We start from the raw sequence: 20,421 nt of genomic DNA, 5'->3' as shown, positions 1-20,421 counted from the left end.
AGATGAAAGAAGAGACCAGAAAGGGAAATTTCCGAATTCAAAATCAAGGAGGTGATGGTGAGGTCTAGCCTAGGGTATGACTGTCCTTGTGGCTGGATGGAATTGAGGCAAGCTGTTAAGTAAAGGGTGATGCGGGGGTTGATAAACTCGTATTCTAAGCTATTTGAGAGGGCAATAAGATATATGTGGGAGTATGAAAGTAGTGTTTCAGAGAACTGCAGTCCGGTACTGAATTCCTGGAGAAAGGAGTAACGTGATTTGAAGGTCAGTACATGGCTGTGACAAGGGCTGGGGCTGGGGGGTGTGGATGGACGGACTAAATTCCCGAGAAAAGGATGCCCAGTCAGACGATGCTGGGCGGGGATGGGGGGATCTCCAGCACTGGCAGTGGGGACCAGAGGTATCTGCTCCCCATTTGCGGCATTTTAAGGATGGGGGCATTTGAGTGTTCGGAAGGAGAGAGATGGCCTTTTGGGTAACTCCTGCGAAGAGCCGGGGGCGTGGGGGCTCCGAGTCCCCACAATTGGCGCACCAAGTCCGGGCTAAAGGCTAACCCACTTGCAGAAGCCCAGAGATAAGGAAAGAAGCTTTGTGCAGGACCTCAGCCCCCGCTCCCCTGCCTGTGCAGCAGCTCGCTTCGGGTGCCTGGGGATGCGCGCGTGGGAGGCTTTTCAGGCAGCGCGCAGGGAGCCAAGAGCCCGGGCTTGGTGGGTGAGGGTAGAGCAGCAGGCAGCATTCTCTCGCTCGCTCGGGAGAGAGCGTGTGAGCCGAGCGGCGCGTGCGCGCGCCTGCAGGGCCAGCCGGGAGCGCGCACGCCGCCGCTCAGCGGGGCCGGGACGCTCGCGCTCGCCTCTTCCCCCCCTCCCCTCTCTCCCCCGCCCCCCCGCGTACCTCCTCCCTTCCTGCTCGCTCGGCCTCCCTCGCTCACTTCTCGCTCCCTCCTCCCCGCGGGCGGCGGCAGCGGCGTCGGAGTGAACGGGACGGGCCGGGCCGAGGGCAGGAGGGCGCCACGCCGCGCGGCGGAGGACGAAGAGTTGGGATCGCCGCTGCCCCCGGTGAGTGAGGGAGCGGGCGCGCGGGCTGGGGCGGGGGCTGGGGCTGCGGCGGCCCCCGGGGGGCCGAGCCCGCCCGGGCAGGCGCGCGCCGGGGGGCACCCGCCGCTTCCTGGACGCCCCGCCGGCGAGCCCGGGGCGGGGGCGGGCGCCCCGCGGCCCCCCGCTCCCCCGCCTCTCGGGGCTCTGCCCGGGTGCCGGAGAGGCGGCTGTGCGACGGGGCAGGGGCACGGGCGGATCGCTACCTGCCCGGAGATCCAGGTGTCTCGGTGCCCGTCCTCCCCTGAAAAGTAGCAGATGGAGAAAGAAGGAAAGGACCCCCTCCCCCGACCCCGGCCCAGCCCCTCCCCTAGCGGTCCCCCGTTCCTTGGTCCCCGACTTCAAAGTTTGGGGCAGCGGACGAGCACTTTGCCCCGGTGGCCGTCGGCGCCAAGAGGGGGTCTGCCTCCATTCATCGGGGGTCCCGTGCCCGGCACAGCCGACTCGGCGCAGTTTCCCAGGAGCTCGTGTCATTTGGACAGCGTCGCTCAGTGCATCCCTCCCCTTCTCCCCCAAGCTCCCCTTTTCACTTTGGGCTTCTCAGATTTGGGTGGGGGAAAAAAAAGTAGCGCTTAAGACCAGAATCTTAATTTACACGGCTTGCAGCCCTGATGGCGAGTGATGGAGAATGCCCAGTGCCCTGCACAACTTGTAAGGAGAACTCAAGCCTGCCTTGACAGCCTCTGGCTTTTTGGAAGCTTATCCCTAAGGCCTACACAAATCCCTCTAGTTTAGGAATTTTTAATCAAGTTAAGACCTACTTGCAGGATATTTGGGTGGTGACAGGTTACTGTATGTCATACTTCGGCAAACAGCTTTGAAAACTTCTGAACTCTTAAGTATCAAAATTTGGCTTCCATCATCCGGTATTGGCATGAAGCTCTCTTGCAGTCACATTGAAAATGGATTTTGCTTCTGGAAAATATTGGAACCAAAATTGCTCGCCCCTGGAATATTGGCTTATGTATGACTCAGTATTTCAGTGAAGTTAACGTTTGAAACTGACAGAGAGATGGCAGAGAGCAAAGTCTGAAGTTGAATTTAATGCTGTTGTGGAGCATTGGCTTCATCAAATTATATTAAGTGCCTACCTGCCTGTGGAATTGTGCAGGGCTCTTGCAAGTGAAACTGCCTTCTGTACTATTGAAGTTAGGTGAAGTATCATTAATAAATAATCAAATAACAATTAGATGGAATAGGGCAAGTTGAATGGGAAAATGTACAAGGAGCTCACATTCATGGTGGAATGTTTTAAACAAGTGTAAAGGCGTTTATTAGAGTGTGAGCTCCTTGAGGTCAGGGATTATCTTTTGCCTTTCTTAGTCTACTCACTGATTAAGCACAGAGCCTGACACTTAGTAGAAGCTTAATAAGTGATTATTGGCTGACATTCATGCTATTTAGTTGTGGCAGAACATGAAATCTTGAAGCCTGGAATGGAGAGAACTAGATGTCCAATAGACAGTATGTACAAAATAGAACTCATTTCCCCTATCTACCCCCCCCCCCCACCCCCCTTCCCCATTAATGTAGAGGGCAACACTATCTTCCCAGCCCTTAGGCCCATCACTGAAGAGGCATCTTTGACTCCTCACTGTGGCTCACACCCCCACCTCTTCCCCCCCATTCCCCCATCCAAGCTGTTGCCAAGGCCTGTTGATTTCACCTTTGCACAATCTCTCCTGTGTGGCCCCCTCTTCCTCTGACACTACCACCACTCTAGTGCAAGCCCTTATCACCTCACCCCTTGATTACTGCACTACCCTGCTGGTGGGTCTGCTTGTCTCAAGTCTCTTCCAGGTTCAGTGTCTTTTCTCTATTTTGCTACTGAAGTGATTTTCCTAAAATGAAAGTCTGAATCATGTTACCTCCCTACTCAATAAACTCCTTATTGCCTCTAGGAGCAAATACAAAATACTCTGTTATTCAAAGCCCTTTCTAACCTAGCTCCTCCCTACCTTTCCAGTCTTCCTGTGCCGTATTCCTCTCCATGTACTTTTTGATCCAGTGACTCTGGCCTCCTGCTTGTTCTACACACAGGACTCTATCACTCCACTCCAGGTATTTTCTCATACCTGGGATGCTCTCACTCCTCAACCCCTCCTATGGATTTCTGTGGTTTTCTATGGGAAGCCTTCCCTCACCCCTCTTAATTCCAGTGCTTTCCCTCTTTAATTATTTTCTGTTTGTCCTTTATATAGCTAGCTTTGTACATATTCATTTGCATGTTGGCTCCCTCATTAGATTGAAAGCTCCTTGAGGGCTGGGACAGTCTTTTGCCTCTTTTTGTAATCCCAGTCCTTATCACAGTGCCTGGCATGTAGTAGTTGATTAATAAATGTTAATTGTATTGAATTGAGAGGATGTATTAACTGAGGGGTGACCAGTAGGTTTTGGAGTATGTGAACCAGGGTATGCTAGGGACTTTTTTAAGAACTTTGAATATTATGGATTATTTCCATTAGTAAGCTGTTATTTAGTTTATATATTGGTCCCATCGATATATTACTAACAAGTCCAGTCTCTGTTGACGTCTGCAGTAGTTATATAGCAAATTTTGAGTCTTGATTTCAGAGTTTCTTTTTACTGGGCCATCTTTGGGAGTCAGGGAACTTTTTCATATTAATAAGTCAACTGAGAAAGTCAGGTTAGTATATAAATCAATTGGATTTTGAAATGGGTGGCTTTTAAGAACTCCAGGTGAAAAAGAATCACATCAGTTGCCTTAGCCAAAGTAGGAAATACTCACATTACCCAGTTACTTTATATTCAGGCAACCCCCAGAGCTACTATGTGATCTGAACTCAAAGACAAAATGAGAAGGCAGAAAGCATTTTTTTTCCTTCTAGAATATTAAAAAAGCTAAATTCTGATACAAGTAGTTAAAATATTACTAATTTTAGGTCTTTGAGATTAAAGCCTTGAGGCTTTAATGTGCAATGACCATTCAGTAGTAATTTAGTTCCATTATTTTGAGAATATAATCCTGGAGGGTTCCATCTGTTTGTTGCTTCAGTAACTGTCCTTCTGAAGTTGTCCTGGTCCAGGATTGCTCTGTTTAAGACTTGTGTCAGTGATTGTGGGGAGATGGAAGTAGAGAGAATGCAGCATGTAATATTCAGGAGATTGTTTACTTATTTTGCACAAGTTGCCATGTGTTTCTTACGGTACAACTTTTACATTATGTATGGTGTTGCCGTGGCCTCAGGGTCTGAGTGGCAGCTTAAAACTGTTTCAGCTGCTGGCACCTCCAGGGCAGCTCAGGGATTTCTTTTGGAAATGTAGTCTATTTGCCACAAGACACAGTGGAATTTGAAAATATATTAGCTTATTTTGAACTGTGATGAAAGACTCCGTTTTGGAGGAGTCTTTAAATTTTGGGAATTTGATGGAAAAATGCTATTTTCTTTGACTTAAACTGTTGCTTCTAAATGGAATGCTATGCAGAAGGCAGCATTAATGGAAGGAATGGAGTTTATTTACTGTGATGACAGTATTTGAAGTTGACTTTAACTTCTTGACTGCTGGTAGATACAAAAAAAGTACACTTTAGCATTAAGGGGAATCGACATTTGTTTATACAGTTCCTCACTCCCCATGTTACCCTCGTGGATGTAGTATTGTTTGTTTTATTTAAGCAGGTTTGATAATAATTCTGTGCTCAAGATGTTTCAGAGATAAAAAAAACAAACCCAATTTAACAGTTCACAATCCATTGTAATGAGGAAGAGGCACGTACACAAAATACTATCACACAGATATAATTAAATGCGTAGGAAAAGAGTAAATAGTATATGATAGATTAAAGGATCACATTCAGTTGGTGGAATCAGGGAAAGGGGAAGGGAACAAGAATTTATTAAGTGTCTACTATGTATCTGAACTGGGCCTTGACAGGAAAGATTTTGGCAAGCAAAGATTTGGGTCAGGAACTGTTCATTCAGGGTATATATCATAAGTAAATTAAGGTAAGAAAGAGAAAGATAGAAATAGGTTCAGCCTGGTTTGGAACACAGAATTCACTAAAGGAAGGAAGTGGTATGGAATGCTGGGTGGAGCTAGTTATAGAATGTCAGGGTCATAGGTCTAGCCAGAGCTGGCAGGGATCTTAGAGGTTGTTGAGATAGTAGGTGTCAGACACGTGGCCTACCATACTTCCAACACTCCAGAGTGCAGATGGACCAGGTTAAAATGTAATTGGGAAATATTTAACAAAATAAATAAAAACATGATGAAACATAGATATTATTACATTTTAAAACTAAGACAATATGCAGCCTACAGAGATTCTTGTGTAGTGACCCCTTGTCTCTTTGAATTTGATAATGTTGATCTAGACCAACCCTCTCATTTTACAGATGAGGAAATTGAGACCTGTAGAGGTAAAGTGACTTCCCCAATGTCACATGCAAGTAATAAGTAGCCTTTGTTGTGATTAGATCTGAGGATTAAAAAGGTTAACTTGGCAGCAGTGTTAAGGATGGATTGGGGAGAGGGAGAGACTGGAATGCATCAGGGAAAACAATTAGGTGGCTATTATAATTGTCCAGATAATAGTGGAAGTGGAAATCAAGGGAAGACTGTGTTATGCTATGGAGAAATCATAGGATTAGGCACTTGTTGGGATGCTGGAAGTGAGAAGAGAGTCAAATATGACCCTGAATTTTTTTTTTCTTTTTGGAAGGTGGAAGGCGGGGCAGTTGGGATTAAGTGACTTGCCCAAGGTCACATGGCTAGTAAGTGTTAAGTGTCTGAGACTGGATATGAACTCAGGTTCTCCTGACTCCCGGGCTGGTGCTGTACTCACTGCGCCACCTAGCCACCCCAACCCTGAAGTGTTGAAAAATGATGCTGCCTTCCTCTGAAACAGAAAATTTAAGATCAAAGGCAGGCTTTGAATTGTTTCTCAGTAGCTGACTATGTAATTTGGGGGAAGTTTTTGGTATAAATATTTGGGACTTTCCCAGGATATTCTTACTTTTTGTTTTCTAACCTGTTACATTTAGTATAATTTACATTTCACTTCATTTTAAAATCTTTTTTTGAAATAAAATTTTATTCATGTCATTTTTAATCATTTAAGTTTTCCTTTATCTCTTTATTAAAGAGAAATATTCCCTTTATCTCTAAAGAAAAAGTGGAAGAAGAAAAAGTCAACAAAACTGATCAATATATTGAAAAATATCTGACAGTATATGCAGTCTTCCACACCCAATGATCTCCCCCTCTGCAAAGGAATAGGGTGGTAATGTTTTCTCATGTCTCTTCTTTGGGGCTATGCTTGCTCTGTAATTTTGTAAAGTCACTTTTGATTGTTTTGTGGTTATTGTTCTTTCCATTTACATTGTTGTAATGATTATGTAAATTGCTTTCCTGGCTCTGCTTACTTCACTTTGTATCAGTTCATGTAAGGCTTTTCATACATCTCTGTATATATCATATATGTCATTTTTTACATCACAGTAATAATTTCATAACTTTCACATACCATCTTTTTATCTAGCCATTCCCCAATTGATGGGCATCTACTTTATTTCCAAGTCTTTGCTATCATAAAAAGTGCTAATATAAAAATTTAGTTGTGTAGACTTTTTATCATTGATGTAAATGGGATATATGCCTGGCAGAGAAATATTTCTGGGTGAAAGGCATTGGCATTTGCTTTATTTGCATAATTCCATATTGCTTTCCAAAATGCTTTTACTGATTCACAGTTTCACCAATAACTTATTAGTGTGCCTATCTTCCCACAACTCCCCTTAACATTGACTATTCCAGACTTTTTTCATTGTTGTCAGTTTGTAGGGTTTGAGATGAAACCTCAGGGTTGTATTGATTTTCATTTCTCTTATTAGGAATTTGAAGCATTCTTTCTTAAGGATATTCGTAGTTTTCAATTCTTTTGAACTGTTTGTTTCTATCCTTTGACAAAGTATCTTCTAGGGAATAGCTTTTGGTCTTATATGTTTCTGTTGTCTGTGTGTTTTGGATGGTAAACCTGTATCAGGATATTATTTCTATGCATACTTTCATTTGATTAGGAGTTTGGATGTTTGGGGTTAAGCTAATATGTGAATTTCAGATTCTGAGGCTTCATCTTTTCTGTTTAAAAAATATTTATTTAGAAGAGTAACAGAATTTTCAACAAAAAGACAAAACATGAAGAATGTGGTCACAGACTATGGTGGTGTGATAAGTCATAGAACCAAAAACATTTCCAAGAATACCACCCCCTCCTTAAAAAAAAAATCCAGTTAAGGTTACAATAAAAAATAGGGAACTAAAGAGTTAAAAACCTCCAGAACTAAAGCCAGACTTTCTTAGATTGGACAAGTCTAGTCATTTTTCAAATATGTTGGATTTTATTTTCTTTTACCTATTCATTCCAAATTCTGTAGATGGGAATGACTACTGTGCATATTGCAGAGACAAAAAAAAATGAACTTTAGAGATCTTGGCAATTAGGATTTGGATAGAGGATGGAAAAATGAAGAATTTTGGGAATTGCCAAGAAAGGAGAAGGTACTTTGTACTACCATATTCTCATCTAGAGTGATACTGACAGGTCAGATTTGCTGGTATGCTTCACTTGGAGTTGTTTCTTTAGCTGACTTTTTGTAGAAGTTGTCAGGTATGGGATGCAGTGGGAGATGAAGAATATTGCTGGGTGTATCTGAGACCAAAAGCTTAGACTGCTTTTTTATTTGATAATCTTTTCATATTGCCTCAGTAGCCATCTGGAGGAGCTTTTGCAACAATAGAGAACAGAGAAGCTTTATTTCCTATGTTACTGATAGCATGTATGACCCTCCATCACAATGTAAGTAAATGATAAGGGTGGAATTATTCGTGTACCAGGGACAGAACCTTGAATTTAGGAAGTTTTTCTTTTTTTTTTTTAATAGAGGGGACATTTTCTTTTCCAGATTTGTGGCCTAGAATTGCCTCTGTGATAAAAACCCAAGTCCCCAGACTGGTCTTTAAATTCTTCTGCATCCTCCTCCCTATCTTTCTAGACTCATTTCCTTTTACTCCCAGTCCAACACTGTTCCATCCCAATTGGCCTGGAAGCTAGCTGTAGCAGAAATGCCAGAGTTCATCTCTCATCTCCATGCCTTTGTGCAAGCTGTTTCCCAAGCCTTACATTTCTAGCTTCTTTCAGGGTTTAACCCGGGTAGTCTGCATTCACCACCCCTTGCCACTCCTCATTGAAGCCCTTTCTGATGCTTCCTGGTTCGTAGAGCTCTTCACTAGTCAAATCAGTAAGCTGATTTTCTTCAATAGGTAAATTGTATATCTTTCTATTAAAAGAACAGATAGTTTGACATATTTTAGGATGTAGGATAGAGAACTGATTTATTAACCCAACTCTTTTTTTTTTTGCTTTTTGGAGGGGGGAGGGTAGGACAGTTGGGGTTAAGTGACCTGCCCAAGGTCACACAGCCAGGCAGTTTTGTGTCTGAGGTCAGATCTGAACTCAGGCCCTCCTGACTCCAGGGCCGGTGCTCTATTTGCTGTGCCACCTAGCAGCCCCAAACCAGCTCTTTCAGAGGAGAAATAGACTAGCAGGGATGGCTGTTTTTAGACTGTACTGATTTATAAGTAAGTTCTCCCTTCCTCTACTGAGTTACTTTATTGACCAGATTTGGGATGGGAGGAGATAGCACTTAGGTACTTGTCCATTTTAGGGATTAATTCTGTTTTTCACCACAGCTGACTTTTGACCCAGGAAAATGGCACCAGCCCATTAGTTGTTGTTGTTGTTTAGTTCTTCAGTCATGTCCAACTCCTCCTGACCCCAGGGATCATAGCATGCCAAGCTCTTCTATCCTCCACTATCTCTTAAAGTCTGTCCAGGTTCATATTTGTTGTTTCCTTACTGTCCCATTAAGAGGCAGCCAATTGGGGATCTTTCTAGTATTTGTTCTTACAGATGGGGTGTACTGGATGCTACTCAGTGTGTGCTCTTATCTCTCTGAGTTTATCTGTCTATCATCTATCTTTCTGCTGCTAGGTGGCAGATAGTGGCTAGGGTCAGGATGATCTGATTTAAATCGGACCTTAGACAATTACTAGCTGTGTGACCCTGGGCAAGACACTTGATATGCTTCATATCATCAGTTTCTTTATCTGTAAAATGGAGAGTAATAGATATTTGTAAAATGGTTTGTAGATCTTAAAGCACTATATAAATGCTAACTTTATTTTATATACATATATATGTATATATATAATGTGTATATATATATACACATATATACACACACACAGACACACACACACAGAGGTATATGTGGTATATCCAAATAGAATGTAAGACACTTGAATGCAAGAATTATTTTATTTTTGTATTTTGTGTCCCCATTATATAGTAATTAATTATTAGTTGTTTGTTGAATTAAAGAGACTGTAGAATTTTTTTTTTTGCCATTTTGAATGGATAGTACCAACATTGCTATAACCCTGCAAGAAATAATAACAAATGAAGCTTTTAAAGTGTAATTTCCAAATGACTTAGTTGATAAATTTGGCAGGCAGGTTAGGTTCAGGCAGGAAATCAGTTTTACTAAAACCTAAGTTTTGCTAAGAGATTCAGGGCATCATGGCTAATTAGAAACATTTTCTTGACTGAACATAGCTGTGAGATACTGATGGATACCCTTCTTAAAACTCTGCCTCAAGTTTTGTTCATTTTTTTTTTTTAAATTTTCCATTACGGAGGAAATAAATTTGTTATGGTGGCTTATACAGAAGAATTTCTTCAGACTTACCTTCTTGGTTCTGCCATAGAATTGATAGGCCAGAAAGAAGATGATTATTATAATTGACATTTCTTTGGTGGTGTATAAGGGTCATAAACTGTTAAGAGGCAGAATGGGGATTCCCAGCCCAGTCTTTTGGGTTAAGATGCATTGCTTTTTTATGACATGACCTACTCTAGCAGCAAGCACCCTAGCATAACCCAGTGTGCCTGCTAGCACAAGTTCTTTGATCTGCTTTTCTTTTTTTTTAAAAATTTTTAATGAGTTTATATTTTTTTAATTTAAATTTTATGTTTATTTTTAGTTTACATCATTCATTTCCACAAGGTTTTGAGTTACAAATTTTCTCCCTTTCTTTCCCCTACCCACCACCCCAAAACAGCAGTCCCACTGTATACACCCTCCCCCCAGTCTGCTCTCTCCTATATCCTTGCCCATCCCCCCTTTGACTTTCTGGTAGGGCAAGATGGATCTCCATACACCAATGCCTATATATCTTATTTCCCAGTTGCATGTAAAAAAAAATAATAATAGTAATATATATTTTTTAAACATTTTATTTTAAAACTTTGAATTCCAGATTCTTTCCGTTCCTCCCTCGTCACCTACCCTTACTGGGAAGATAAGCAATTCCATATAGGTTGTGCATGTGTAGCTGCACAAAACATTTCCATAGTGGATATATTGTGAAAGACTGACTATATATCCCTCCATCCTGTCCAGCCCCCCCCACTTATTCTATTCTCTACTCTGACTGTGTTCCTTTTCAAAAGTGTGTGCTTCTAACTTCCCTACCCCCCAGCCAGCCCTCCCCTTCATCATCCCCCCTTTCATCCCCTTACCCCTATTCTCCTGTAGGGTGAGATACCCTATTTAGTGTGTATGTCATTCCCTCCCTAAGCCAAATTCAATGAGAGTAAGGTTGACTTACTCCCTTTTGCCTTCCTGTTCTCCTCCATGGTAACAATTTTCCCTTGCTTCTTCTATGTGAGATAGTTTATCCCATTCTGTCTCTCCCCATCTCCTCTCTCTCACTTCTCAATTTCACCTTATTAAGTACCATCCCTTCCTATTCAATTGGTCCTGTGCCTTCCATGTATACCTGTACACATATATACACACACACCCACATATGTATTCATATGCCCATATACCCTCCTATATAGACATATATGTCTGTATACATACATACATATATATACACACACACACACATTTATATTCCTTTCAACTATTCTCATACTGAGAAAAGTTTCATAAGTTACAACGATTGTTTTTCCATGTAGGAATGTAAATAGTTCCACTTTGATAAGTTCCTTATGATTTCTTTTCCCTGTTTACCTTCTCATGCTTCTCTTGCTTCTTGTATCTTACTGTCAGATTTTCTATTCAATTCTGGTTTTTTCATCAAGAATGCTTGAAAGTCCTCTATTCCATTGAATGACCATATTTTCCCCTGAACCATGATACTCAGTTTTGCTGGGAGGTGATTCTTGGTTTTAATCCCAACTCCTTTGACCTCTGTAATATCATATTCCAAGCCCTTTGGTCCCTCAGTGTAGAAGCTACCAGGTTCTGTGTTATCCTGATTGTGTTTCCACAATATTCAAATTGTTTCTTCTTGGTTGCTTGTAATATTTTCTCCTTGATCTGGGAATTTCAGAACCTGGCTATAATATTCCCAGGAGTTTTCTTTTTGGGATCTTTTTTAAGAGGTGATTGGTGGATTCTTTCAACTCTTATCTTGCCCTCTGGTTCTAAAACATCAGGGCAGTTTTCCTTGAGAATTTCTTGAAGGATAATTTCTAGGTTCTTTTTTTGAGCATGGCTTTCAGGTAGTCCAATAATTTTTAAATTGTCTCTCCTGGATCTTTTTTCCAGGTCAGTGGTTTTTCCAGTGAGATATTTCACATCGCCTTCTATTTTTTCATTTGTTGGATCTGTTTAATAGTATCTTGATTTCTCATGAAGTTACTAGCTTCCATTTGCTCCAATCTAATTCTCTTCAGTGAGCTTTTGAGATTCTTTTTCCATCTGGCAAATTTGGCTTTTTAATGCATTCTTCTCAATAGCTTTTTGAGCCTCTTTTGCCATTTGAGTTAGTCTATTTTTAAGGTGTTATTTTATTCAGTCAGGTTGTTGAGTTGCTTTTCATAATTTTCTTGCATCATTCTTATTTCTCTTCCCAATTTTTCCTCCACTTCTCTTATTTGGTTTTCAAAACCCCTCTTAAGCTCCTCTATGGCTTGTAACCAGCTCATATTCTTCTAGGAAGCTTTTGGTGCAGGAGTTCTGACTTCACTGTCTTCCTCCTGTTCCATGCTGTGCTCCTTTTTGTCCCCAAAATAGGAGTCTAATGTTTGATTGCTGTGCTTGCTTTGCTTCCTTTGCTTGCTCACGTTTCCACTCAATTACTTGACTTTTGAGCTTTTTGCCACAGTAGAACTCTGCTTCCAGAGAGGGGAGCTTTGTCCCAAATCGCTGGGGTTTTCACAGCTTGCTGAAGCTATTAGTTGGGTGCCCTCTCAGAAGCCTCCACACGCTCTGGCACCTGGTCACACACCCCAGGATCTCCCCCCAAGATAATGATCCAGATGCAAGCAGGGTAAAGCAAGATGATTACCCTCTGAATGGTCGGTTGGTTCCCCTGCAATCTGCAGGCCTGGAGCTCTGGAGCAGCCACTCTATGCTGTGCCACAGCTGCTTCTCCTTCCTGGGGCAGAGGCTGGACCACACTCTTGGACCCCCTGTTCCCAAAGTCCACACTGACCTCTCATTTTGTCTTTGGCATTTATGGGCTGACAATTCTGGAAACTGACACAGCTGCTGGTGATCCACTCTCTGCTGCTTTTCCTTTTTTTTTTTGTTTTTTTTAAGCAATTGGGGTTAAGTAACTTGCTCAGGGTTACACGGCCAGTTTTTTTTTTTTGTGTGTGTGGGTGCCAAGCATCTGAGGCCGGAACCTATCCTGGGTCTCCCGATGCCGGGTCTCTCGATGCCGGGGCTGGCGCTCTTGCTCACTGCGCCACCTGGCCACCCCTGTTGCTCTTTTGAAGCATTTAGTAAATTCAACAAATAATTCTCAATGCTGTCCTGCTTGTTTATGATTTCTTCTGGCTTTCCTTCTGTAAATCTCTTCTCATACTTTTTTTTTGGGGGGGGGATAGTTAGGGAGAAGCCTTTTCCCCAGCTCCCTCTTCTTCTCTCCCCTCAATAAAAAAGAAAAAAACAGAAAGGAAAAACAAAACCTTTTTAACAAGTATAGTTAGACAAAACAGATTCTCACATTGATCTTGTCCAAAAATGTATGTTTCATACTAAATCTTGAGTCCACCAAATATTTGTAAGGAGGTCAGAGAACTTGCATCATTATAGATAAATTTAGAATTGTTATTGTCCATTACATTAATCACAGTTTTAAAGTCTTTCAGAGTTGTCTTTACATTGTTGTTATTATTGTAGATATTTTTCTCCTGGTTTATACACTTAATTTTGCAGTGGTTTATATAAATCCTTCCAGGTTTCACTGAAGTAGTCCTTCCTTTTCATCATATTTTATGGCGTGCTAATATTCCACTACATTCATTTACCATACTTTGTTCAGTCATTCCCCCATCGATGGGGGATAAGATACTTTCCAGTTCTTTGCCACCATAAGGAGAGCTTTTACAAATATTTTTGTACACTTCGGTCTGTTTTTTATCTCTTTAGGGAGACTTGTAGTGGCATCACTTGGTCAAGTGAAGGGTCTTTGTGGTTATAATTCCGAAATGTTTCCCAGAATGACTAGGCCAGTTTATAGCTCCATTAACAGTGTATTAATATGAATATATTTCTTAACCTCTCTCACCTTTTTTAGTTTTCGTTTTTGTCATTTTTGCTAGTGTAATGCTTGTGAGGTAGAATATGAGTTGTTTTAATCTGCATTTCTCTAATTATTCATAATTTGTAGCACTTATTTTGTGATTATTGGTAGTTTGAATTTCTTCATATGATCTCTCACTCTTCATAACTTTTGACTGTTTATCACTTAGAAAATGGGTCTTCTTATGCATTTGAAATCAGTTCCCTATATCAGAGAAACTTACTGCAAAAAATGTTTCAAGTTCCTGGTTTCCCTTCTAATTTTGACTGAATTGGTTTTGTTTGTGAAAAAAACTTAATAAAAATTGTTCACTTATCTTTTGTGATCCTTGCAGATTTGATTGTGAACTGTTCCCCTCTCCTTAGTCATGAAAGGTAATTTCTCCTTTGATTCTCTAGTTTGTATATGAAGTGACCTTTTTATCTCTAAGCTCTATTTGGTGCTTATTCAGGCTTCTTTGGAGCTTGGTGTATGATGTCAGGTGTTAGTCCACTCTAAACCTAACTTTTGCCATGCTTCTAGTTTTCCTGGAATTTTTGATGAATAGTGAATCCTTACCTCAGTAGCTGGGATCTTTGAGTTTAGCAAACACCAGGCTACTAGTTTGGGTAGTTTTCATTCATGATTCTATGAAATATGGCCAGGTTCTTTTTTGGGTTATGACTTTAATGTAGCTCAGTGATTCTTACATTTTTCTACCTTGTGCTCTTTTTCTAGGTTATTTGTTTTGCGTATAAGATACTTTATGTTTTCTTCTATTTTTTTAGTCTTTTCATGTTGTTTTAATATTTCTTGTCTCTAACTTCTTTTAGTCCATTCTAATTTTCAGGGATTCTGTTCATTTTATAAATAGCTTTATACTTGTTCTAAGTTGTTGATTATCCTTCTAAGTCTTTCTTTTAGAGCTTTCATTTCTTTTCCAGTTCTTTACCCTAGAGATTTCATTTCATTTCTATTTTTTAAAATTAAAAAATTTAAGTTGAAAAAAAACTTTTTTTAAAAAATGTAACAGGAATTCTAGTTGACTTTGTTGTCAACAAGCTGTGTTTTTCTTTGAGACTTTCCTTGTGGATGTTAAGGAGTTTTTTGTTTTTGTTTACTTATCTTTCTAACCTTACTTACAAAGTTGGTATTTTGTATTAGGGTCAGGCTCAGTGCACTCATAGTGGGAATTTATGGTTGTATTTTGTAGTTCATGGGGTCCTGCTATTGCGCTTTCTTTTCTTATTGAGTTCTGGGTTCTTCAGTGATCCTAGTAAGTTCAGGCTACTAATCTACAAGCATTGAGTATGTTCTGATCAGTCTAACCTCCAGTTCATTCTGATTGCTACCCTCCTGGTCTGAGCCTGGTTTGGATCTGGGGTACATAGCTGCTAGCTTGCCCCTGTTTAGAGACATCCAGGTTACACTTGCTGACCCCAGCCTCTGTCAGCTCCTTGGAAGCTCTGCAGGCTCAGTGACAGGACTGCAAACTTCCTGCCAGGGTTATTCTACTGCATGTTCCAGCCCCAGTCTGTGGTCTGAATTGGAGATTCTGCTCCATGATTAGAGTGACAGAACTGTAGGCTCACCCTTGGTCTGAATTCCTTGCCTTGGGACATAGCCCCAGCTTTAGTTCATACTGGATCCATATAGATCTTCTGTTCTCTTAATTATGAACAAGGCAGGTGTGTATGTTTTTGTGTGTACACGTATATGTGAATGCTAGTATAATTGTATTAATAATACCAGAGAAAATATATTTGTTTTTGAGACGAAAAGGAAGCATAAGATCATACAACAAATGAGAAATACTGCTAGAAAAACAACTTGATTTTCCAGTCTTTGATTGCAGTTAATAAAAAATCATTTGTTAAGTGTACCAGGCACTACTAGCTGTATGACCCTGGGAAAGTCACTTAACCCTGTTTACCTCAATTTCCTCACCTGTAAAATGAGCTGAAGAAGGAAATGGCAAAATCATTTTAATATCTTTGTCAAGGAAACCACAAATGGGGTCAAGAAGGGTTGGACATGCATGACTGAAATGACTGAACAGCAACAGAAGCACTGTGTGAAGTGCTGGGGATGCAAAGAAAGGTAAAAACTTGTTATTAGATTTGGATACCTAAATTTTGTGATATCCTTCATAGAGATTTGGTTGTGTTTAGGGGACCAGTTCAGCAGGGGGAAATGCATAAGAACCAGTGTTAGAAAATTAAAGCCCATTCATTACCTTTGATCCCCCTCAGTTATTATCTATTTTAGGTCTAACCTCATAAAGTAGAGTTAAGTAAATGACCAATTAGGCCCTGCTTCTTTTTGACCTCTATGATAACTCTGATTTCTGTAATGCTTTAAGGTTTATAAAATAGTTTCCTCTATTCCTGTAACATGGCAAGTAGAACAATTATCATTTCCCCCATTTTATAGATGAGGTGCTCAGGGAGTTCAGTCGATGACCATAGTCACATGGTTGGTTTTCTGGTTCTACCACATCCTGTGTTCTTTCTACTACTTCACACCTTTTTTCTTACTTGACTAATATAGATGTTGCATTATATGCACATATATTCTTCTTCCTTTAATTATGCATATTTATAGCTGCTTTGCTTTGGTATAGGAGACCTGGTCTCAGTAATGTTTTGTTGCCTGGTGGTGTGACTTTTCTGGTACAGAAGAGTAACACTGAAGCCCTAACCAAACTGGTTTATCTTGCTGTCATCAGCTTAACAAATTTCAGAGAAGTAATGCTTATCACTTAGCTTGTTCAAAGATAAAGCTGTTCTGTAGATAATATAGTCAGTATTCACTGATTGGAGAAACCAGTTTGATTAGAGATCATATTGATTCTTTCCACTTTTGCATATCACTTTCAGTCATTCTGCATGCCATTCATAAGGGAACTTCACTGTATAGCCTTGATAAAAAATAGTACTTCCCATCTAGAAACAGATGCTATTTTTTCAAAAATAAGTTTTTGTTGATATTTTCTGTTTCTTATGTCACCATAGTTTCCCCAGGTATCCACCGTCCTCCTCTAAGAGGACCATCTCATATGAAAGATACTATTTTTTAAAGAGAAAAGAAATCAGCGCAAGTGCTGCATTGAAAGAAATCTGCAAACTTATGCAGTGTGTAACACCCATGAACCTCCTTTCACCCTGAAGGGGTGGCTTGGGGGGAAGTGTCTTCTCATATCTCTTCATTAAAGTTCCATCTGATCTTTGTAAATTTGTTACATTACTTTTTTTTTTGCGTGTTCTTTCCATTTATGTTGTTCTATTTACTGTATATATTATTTTCTTGGCTCTGCTTCTTCCCATCAGTTCATATAGAAGGTTTTTTTTTTGTTTAATTTGAATTAGGTTAACTGTTAAGAGTATCTTTTGGGATGGATGATACAATAATTTAGTATTGCATATTTATAAAATGTTAGCTCTAGAAGGGACAGTGGAGCTCTAACCCTCTTGTTTTACAGATGGTAAAACTGAGTCCTGTAGCAATAACTTACCCACGGTCACACAGCCAACTAATGACAAAGCTGAAACCACACAAGGGGTTCCTTTGAGAGTGTCTAGTAGAAAGGGCACCATTCTGGACATCAGAAGACTTGAATTTGAATTTTAGCTTGAACACTTATTAGCAGAGTGACCACAGATAAGTCCTTTAATCTTCTTGAACCTCAATTTTTTCTCATTTTAAAAATGAGGATTATATGCAGTGCATTATATATGAAAACCATTACTAATATATATATTAAAGCAATTGGGGTTAAGTAACTTGCTCAAGAAACTATTACTAATATTATTTTTGACTAAGGAAAAAAAGAAATTCAGCTATTGGGTTGATGAAAATGGAACATGATTGGATTTGTTTGGACAATCTCTGAGAATTCAAACCCACTTAAAATGGGGTAAATATGTACTGTGGCTTTTTATAAACACCAGAAAGGACTGTTGAATATCATTATTTTAAAGAATGTTCTTTAAACAGCCAGATACTTTACACTTCATTAAAAAAAAATCAACTTGGCTTTCATTATCCAGTAATATAACTTCTTTAAATTCAAATTGTTTATATTTAACCTGAGCATAGTTAATTATGGTTGGTTGAAAAAGACTTACCATTGTTTCCCCAGAAACTGTTCAGAGAAATTAATTCAGTGCTTTTTCACATTGAAGTATTTTCATCCCAGTTCTAGTGAATATTTCTAGTTAATATTTTCTTTCCAACTTATAGCTAAATGTGATTGTAGTGTGTGTATGTGTCAGTTTTTTCTACATAGATTTTGATATTTTTCATCTCTGGATGAAATAGTCTTCTAAAATAACTATTCACGATAAAATGTTTTTGGTACACTTTAGAAACTATGAGTAAACTATGGAAACAGTAGATTATTTTTAGCATTTGGAGTGCTGTTAACTTTTTGGCTGCTAATAAATTCAGCTATGTTCTCTGACAGACACATGAAAATAAAATAATGCTGAATCTAAACTGAACACAGCTGAGAACCAGGAAGTAAGCGAAAAATCTGCCTGAGCTGTCAAAATAGACATAGCAGCATTTCTGATTGTTGATCTCTCAATCAGAGCCAATTTAACCTTATTTTACATCTAACTCTAATAAGATTGGTGGTCTGATTGCCAAGCCCACAGCACTGTAGCATATTAGTAGAGGGACTGCTACTCTGACAATAGCAAAGAGTGATAACTGATGACCCGCTAGCAAGAGGGGGAGTCAGTTATAAAAAATTAGACACAAAAACTCACCCTAACAATTTGGGACCATTTAGGGAAGGGGCACATATGTAGCTTCACCCATGTCAGTAGATCCTAGGGCATCTCTGCACACTACAATAATAAAGGTTCCTAAGTTCATAGCTCTGGACCTGGAAGGGACTAGTCCAAACCTGTAGTTTTATAGGCGAGGAGATGGAAATCCCGAGTGATTGAGTGACTTGCCCAAATTTATATTGCTTATAAATCTTACACTTATAATAATAAATGTTACCAAGGAGGTGGTAAGTGACAGATTTGAAATCAGGTGCTCTGGTTTAAAATCTTTTCCCCCTGAGTCATCAACCAAAAATTTATTTATCCTCAGCCTACTTAGATTAAGAAAATAGGCAAGTATGTAAGTGTTTGAAGATGTTCATCCAAAAGGATCAAAATATATATAAAAAAAAAGGTATACTTAAAGGGGTGAATCCTTAACTGCTCAGAAAACTTAGCCACACAGAATGATTCATTATAGTTGAATGATCTCTTGTTAATTCAGAATATAGACATAGAGATAGATGGAGATACTGAATGGAATTCTAGAAAGTACACTGCCTCTTAGGGTTTTTTTTTGGCATGAGAGGTTAATTCAGTGACTGATTCTAGCTATCAGAATTGGGTAACTTTGTTAATTCAGCCAATATTTATTTGATTTATTATCTGTACCAAACATTATGTAAGGTGTTGTGAGACATTTAAAGAGGAACAAGACATGGTCGCCATTACCAAGGAACAGAAGACTATAAACTTCTGGAGGGTGGAGACTATTTTTTGACGGTATCTTCAGCACTCATGAAGTGCTTTGCACATGGTAGGCATTTAATAAGTACCTTCTGAATTGAATTGGAGGAGCTAGAAGCCTAGTAGGGAATAAGGAATGTCTAAAACTAATGGGGGGAGTGGGAATAGAGAGGCATTGTGGTATAGTAGATAGAGTTGACTTCCTAGACAGGAAGACTGTGTTCAAGTCGGCCTCTGACATATGCTGGCTGGGTGACTTGGAGCCAGTCAGGTCACCTATCAGGCCCCAAGCAGCTTTCTGAGATTCCAAGTTGAAGAGGAAGTTCCTCATCTTGGAATTTCCTATTCCAGTAAAATCACAGATCCAATCCTTCTCCCTCTGAGAAAGAATGTGAGCCTGTAAGTGGAGAAGTACAGGATGCTCTGGGGTGTTACTTTGCTGAGGTGGGGCGGGGGAGGGGAGAGTGGTCAGAAAAACCTTTATGGAAGAGATGGCATTTGAGTTGGGATTACAGGGTTGGGTAAGAATTGGATAGGGAAGGGGCGGCCAGGTGGCTCAGTGAGTAAGAGCACGGGATCCAGTGTTGGGACAACCTGGAGATCGAATCTTGGGCTCAGACACTCAGCACCACACCCAGAAATAACTGGCTGTGTAACCTTGAGCAAGTTACTTAACCCCGATTGCTTAAAAAAAAAAAAAGAATTGGATAGGAAGAAAATCTGGATGGGAAAGGGTATTTCTCTTTCCCTGGAATGATCGTTGTAGGCAAAAGCATGGAGACTTGAAAGCTTTGGGGAGCCACACAAGTTTAGGTTCAGCGTGTGCATTTTGGCTGGAACTCACTTTATGTGTAGTGGGAGATAGAGCAGGAATTAGAAAAACTTAAAACACTTCAGTTGAATGTAAACTTCTTGAAGGCATGGATTATTTCCCTTCAATCTTTTCATCCCTAGCCCTTGTACACAGTAGGCATTTAAAATAATTCATTTACGTAGCATTTATATAGTATTTCATCAGCTACCATGGGTTCAATGATTTTATCTATGCACATGACTCTCTGATCTACTTGTCCGGCCCTGGTCTCATATCTCCAGCTTGCCTGTTAGACATCTCAAAATGGATGTCTTGTAGATCATGTCTAAAACCAAACTAATTGCCTCCATCCCACCCCCTATGCTTATGCCTTCCTACTTTCTCTATT

At 40.1% G+C, this 20,421-nt stretch overlaps 1 protein-coding gene across 5 annotated transcripts in view; it reads left to right on the top strand.

Annotated features, from left to right (window-relative positions):
• The first annotated feature begins 901 nt into the window (after positions 1-901).
• The window catches only part of RABGAP1L (RAB GTPase activating protein 1 like), a 694,415-nt gene continuing 674,895 nt past the window's right edge, over positions 902-20,421 (top strand). For 4 of the 5 annotated variants that reach the window (XM_069065529.1, XM_069065528.1, XM_069065527.1 and 1 more), the window contains exon 1: positions 921-1,055. The gene's annotated coding sequence lies outside the window, so the exon portion shown is untranslated. Of the gene's footprint in view, positions 1,056-20,421 lie in introns of all 5 variants that reach the window. The other variant, XM_069065530.1, reaches the window with a different exon arrangement.

The sequence above is a fragment of the Petaurus breviceps genome, unplaced genomic scaffold (genome assembly GCF_028583685.1).
Source record: "Petaurus breviceps papuanus isolate PSGF00001 unplaced genomic scaffold, PetGlider_PUasm1.0 90692, whole genome shotgun sequence".
In the NCBI taxonomy this organism is placed as follows: Eukaryota; Metazoa; Chordata; class Mammalia; order Diprotodontia; family Petauridae; genus Petaurus; species Petaurus breviceps.
Note: the sequence above shows the minus strand (reverse complement) of the source record. Positions and strands in the feature narration are given on the sequence as shown.